The sequence below is a fragment of the Neopsephotus bourkii genome, unplaced genomic scaffold (assembly GCF_033783945.1).
Source record: "Neopsephotus bourkii isolate Nb327-2 ecotype Australia unplaced genomic scaffold, CSIRO-AGI_Nbou_v1 NB_1624, whole genome shotgun sequence".
NCBI classification, from domain to species: Eukaryota; Metazoa; Chordata; class Aves; order Psittaciformes; family Psittacidae; genus Neopsephotus; species Neopsephotus bourkii.
Genome location: NW_026902099.1, coordinates 3,139,216 through 3,144,716, shown reverse-complemented (window position 1 = coordinate 3,144,716; position 5,501 = coordinate 3,139,216). Strand labels below are relative to the sequence as shown.

The following is a 5,501-nucleotide window of genomic DNA, read 5'->3' as shown; positions in this document are numbered from 1 at the left end:
ACTGGAATCTCTATGGAAAGATTTGCAGTTCTTTTATATGGAACTGAAACCACACAAGCGCACACACATACATGTGCAAATATACCATCTGAGTATCTAGCATATTTAATTCAGAACAAAACAAAAACTTCTTGATCTGTCACCTCAGGAAGCTGAGAGCTTAATGAGTGAAACATCAGATGCAATTCAAAAATAACTACTCAGAAGAACAACACAAGCATCATGTCTCTTCTTGATGTAACCAAAGATAAACTGACAAATGTCACAAAATGTTACTACTATGTTACCTTTATGATAATTTGCTGCTCTTGAATCATCTCTATGCTAGTGAGCCAAGGGGTATTCTAGAATTAAAATACATAATTTAATGTAAAACCTTTATAAAGTCAGTTTCTATCCTGTTGTGGCAGTGCTAGGTTAATGGTTGGAACTCAATGATCGTAAAGGTGTTTTGCAGCCTAAACAGTTCTGTGATTCTATCAGAGGTAAATATCTAAAATGGAATATCTAACATATTTGGAGGAGACTTAAGGGGTGACCTAGCATGCAATTTTTCATCAAGGTTATTTTCATTAAAACAGAAAATTGAATTTTCTAGTGGCTATTTTCATTTTTCTATTCTGTTACTTGAGACAAGAGCTACAGCTACCTGTGTTATAGCTGCCTGTATTTCAGGCTAAAAGGAAAGCCACAAAGCTGACAAAACTCTTTGAATGGGCAACAGCAAAGAGGAGCAGAAGGGCAAAAAGACTTCACATTTATCTGCTAGTAACCCTAACTGAAGACTAATAATTTCACTTATGGAAAGGAAGAGGAGGCTGAGCAGTACTTTCTGGGCAGGCAGACAAGTAGCAAGCCAAAACTCTCTGTAAACACTTTTTTTTTTTTTTTTTGAGAAATATCTGTTAAAGTAAATAAAAAAGATTGCATGTAATGTTGGGAGCAGGAGGAGGGGGGGAAGATCGTTCATTTTAGTTTTTACCCCTAATCAGAAGTCAAATATTTTCCAAACTATTTTATTTAGTGTTTTAATAGCATTCTGAAATAAATAGGTATATATGATTCCTGTAACTGACATTTCTTCATATGCTGGTGCCATTTAAGTGTTTCATATGGTGTTGGAATTTTATTCTATTGAAAACTTCTATGCGATTTTTTTATATTAGCATTTTTCCTTTTTTTTTATTACAATGTATACAAACTTAGTTTCTTGCATGTTGTTTAGCTGTCAGAATTTTTGGTTTGGAAAATCTATTTTTTTAAAGAATCTTTTTATAAAAGAATTAACAATGAAGAGAACACTGAGCAGAACTGTTGCAGCAGCTTATGCTCAAAACAAATAGGGGGAGTTGCTATGGTTTTTCACAAATAACATGTTGTGTAGTATCAACTGAAGCATAAGCTCTGAGGACGCCTTCCCTCAGCACAGCTGAGTTTTCCTATCACTGAAAGGAACAATCACAGAATCACAGAATCCCAAAGGTTGGAAGGGACCTCAAGAGATCATCTCGTCCAACCCCCCTGCAAGAGCAGGATAACCTAGAGTACATCACACAGGAACTTGTCCAGGCGGGCCTTGAATATCTCCAATGTGGGAGACTCCACAACCCCCTTGGGCAACCTGTTCCAGTGCTCTGTCATTCTCACAGTAAAGAAGTTCTTCCTGATGTTAACAATGATAACAAGCTGCCAGAATCAAGCTACTACATAGGCAACAAGTAATTGTTGCAACACAAAGATGTTGATAATTTAGTTATTGATACTTGCTTACTGTAACAGCAGAGAATTAATTGAAAAAACCTGGGAGAGAAACAGTATTTCTTCAATTGGCAGAAAAGAAGTCAAAGAGCTTTACCTTAGTATGTTTTTCCTCAAAGCCAGCCAGGCATAGGGTCAGTTAGGTTGTCTCAATGGATTGGTGACAACTTGCTAGGATACCACAACTCAATTGTATTCAGCTGTGTGCCATGGCCTTCAGCTTATTAACACAGTGTTTCCAGTTGTCTCACTGTAGTATTAATTCTTCTGTTATGCTATCAGTATTTCACATTTGCACTGTGCAAACTTTCTACCTCAATACTATCTGCTGTACCTGGAATAGTCACTCCAGTCCACTGTTGGAAAGCTATCACATTTTATAAGCTCAAAAATAAAGTGGGAAAATATAAATTTATGATATACATATAAACCCACTAACTCAGAAAAACAAGTTATTGTGCATTACTCTGTGCTTACCACCATGGGTCCCAACACATACAGATAGCTGCATTGGTGTGCAAAAATAAACATTATGTCTTGAATTTTTTATGGAAATACAAAATTTTCCTTCAATGTGTTTTATGTCATAATAAAATCTTCAGGGGATCTGTGTTTCTTGCAGATTTTATTCATTCCACTGAAGCTTAGAAAGCCCCACACAAGGTTGTAAACTAATGAATATACTCTAAATAACGCAAACCCAAACATTGGCTTTTGCAGGGGGTGTGAATATATTCAGGAAATAATTATGCTTGACACTGTCAGTGTTTGACCTATTGGAGCCCCCAAAGCAATCATGTACATGACTGAACATGGGAATTCTGACTTAATCTCCTGAATATAACATTTTAATAAATTGTAACTTGTGCAGTGAGCCATAGCACATGGGATTTAGCTATCCTTGGTTATCTATTTAGAGCAACTTAGGTTAAAAAATACAGCTCAGTTATGTAAAGATTCTTTACATCTTACTCTCATTGAGAAAAAAATAAAAATAATAATAATCAGGATAGGTTTACCTATCCTGAGCAAAGCATCTTCTAATCCATCTCAGCTGACACTGTAATCATATGAACTGCACAACCACATTCCAAGGGCAGGACAGCTTCGAGCAGAGATCTGTATTTAAAGCAGATTCCCATTAGCATAGCAAGGAAAAAAAGGATACCAAAACAATTTTTGTGAAGTCTTTGCTTCATGCCCTACAGTTGTAACGTCAAGGCAGTCTATAATTGGAGCATGCAGGGACCAGTGACTAATGTAAGCAAAGGTGCAGAGAATTAGCTGAAGTGCTTTCTTTAGTTTTGCTTGTAGACAGGAATACTAGGTGCTCTGATGCTATTCCTCAGACTGCAAATATTGGCACACCCTGCTCAAATACAACCACAGAAAGAAAACACAAAAGAAAGAGAAAACACCCACTGTAGATGCCATATCTTCTACAGTATTTACAACGTGTATGTTCACACCCAGCATGACCATACTTCCAGTATAAAAACCCTATGCATTCTCTGCAGTGACACATTTATGTGTGCAACCACTAATAAAAAGACACCACTTTTTAGCTTGCTCTTCAATTGGCTCTGCTGCCCTGTCCCTTGCCTTCCACATTTTCCCCATCTGCAAGACCTATTTGGTATCTTAGAGCATTGGTTGATTGTCAGCTGGCTAAATGCTAGTAGGAAACATTAGATAGTTGTCATTATTACTCACTATGACCTGAAAGAATGTCTTTTACAGTGCCTTCACTCTTGGTTTCCCCTCTAAACCAAGCAGTATCTGCAGTACTAAAAACTCAGTCACTGGACCTTCAGCTTTTTCTCAGTAAACATAGAGCTTGAGTAAATATTGTGTAGTTGAGAAAAGCATGGATGCTTTGACTGATTAAATGTGATGGAGGGACAGCTGACTAGGAAGAATCATCCAAAAAAAATGTGAACACAAGATGAAAACAATGCATTGTCCCAGCAAAATCAAGATAGCTGGTGTGGACTTCTAAGTTTGACTGTATCTGAACACACTATTATTTTTTACATAGATGTATAAAATATATTGGTTTTGAGCAGGTTTGGACTTTGGTGAAATCCAGCGCAGTGCCAGGATCAATGCACCTTTGAAATAGTACCTAGGTTTGTGTTGACCTTTGATAAGAGGATAAATTTCACCCTGTGCCATTAGTGCTGCCCACAAACATAAAAGGGATATGTTTGCCTTGCCTTAACATCTTTGATATTTACTTACTGCTTTGCTTGAGATATCAGGTATAAAGATGACCCTATCTTTCCTGACTATGCTGAAAAGGAGAGATATTTGTATTTAAAACAAGGTTCAAACCTAGGCCGGAGAGATAGTTTCAACTCTTACTGAACTTTTTCCTAGCATAGTCCAAGAAGCCGGTATGGGTGAGCTGATGTAACTTTACTGTAATAAAACAGAGTTCAAAAAACAGTCTTGATTTGTCGACCCAGAGTCCAAAACTTGCCCTGAGATAGAAGGTCACAATACCAGAGAGATCAGACATTACTCAGCGACCATGACATCCCACCAGAGAAGAATAATCCACCCCATTAACAAGGTCGTGCGGTGCACTGGATGAGGGTTAGCCCTGTCCATGTGGTGCAGACCTCACTGTTCTGCAGCAGCTGCCTTACTGTAGGGAGTGGTTGAATTTGGCTATGACCACTCTGGGGTAACACTGCTTCTCCTGCCACTCATACCATGTCCCTGCAGTCCACAGCAAGGGCTGTGGTTTATCTTGAGGAGTGGGTTACAGAACCAAACACAGTTTAGATGCAAGTACCACAGCTTTCTAAAGGACAGCTGGTAGTACTTCTGGACAGCTTTTCTCCTCCCCAAAATACGTAGGTCCCATCTCTTAATCTTCTCAACCTTGTTTCTTATCACCTCTACACTTGCTTGTAAATTAAAGGACTTCTGAGAGCTGGCCAGCTGATGGACAAGCTGCAGACAATGTGGGCTGCCAGCAGAAGATGAGTGACCAAGGACAACTCTGCTTGTCAATAAAACAGACCTTTACCCACTTTTGCAGGCTGGTGCATGTGGGGTTTTGCATGTGACTAGGAAACATGTACACAGAGAGAGTGAAAAATTAAACTGTTTGGGGGAAACTGGTTCAGATAGTGCCTGTATGTTTGGGATCCTTAAGAAGGAGGTTAGCAGGTGAGCAGGCTAAGGTCCAAATTCCCAATGTGACGCACACAGAGAGATCATGATACTCTTGGAGTTTTTTTGATGAAAAGTAAAATATAAGAACATGAGTGTACAACTGTACATATTTTGTAATAGGATTCTTTGAGAATAGTTGCTGATAAAACAGGATTTCTGCTGTGAAGAAATAATCAAACCTGTAGTCAGTCCTCTGCTAATTCAGTAGTCCTAAATTTCAATAAACAGTGGCTCTGTCCCCAGGAGTTCCTCTGGCAAAGGAGTCCTTCAGAATATGGAAGAGTACCCAAATACAGTTTGAAGTAATCTACAGCAAGGATGACTAATTAAAGACACAAGCCTCTGACAGCATCAGGAAATGAGAAACAAAGACTGAGAGTGAGAGACCACTTTCTCATATGATAAAAGTGAGAAGAAGAATTATTCTTGGTGTTAAGTTTTGCAGTGAGTGAAGTCAATGTCCTGCTTGCTTTTATTTTTTTCATCTTCTCTCTCTGTTTTGATATGTGCAGACCTTGTATTTGCATTAAAATTGACACTGATTCTTATACTCTTTT

General features: G+C 38.3%; 1 long non-coding RNA gene across 2 annotated transcripts; it reads right to left on the bottom strand.

Moving 5' to 3' along the window:
• Positions 1-287: 287 nt before the first annotated feature.
• On the bottom strand, positions 288-5,260 carry LOC133222909 (uncharacterized). 2 transcript variants are annotated; one of them, XR_009728406.1, is made up of 3 exons: positions 5,124-5,260; positions 4,093-4,179; positions 288-344 (listed from the first exon to the last, which is right to left on the bottom strand). It is a non-coding gene; the product is annotated as an uncharacterized LOC133222909 (long non-coding RNA). The 2 variants fall into 2 exon arrangements; XR_009728407.1 differs by having other exon boundaries at positions 4,123-4,179.
• Between the last annotated feature and the right edge of the window lie 241 nt (positions 5,261-5,501).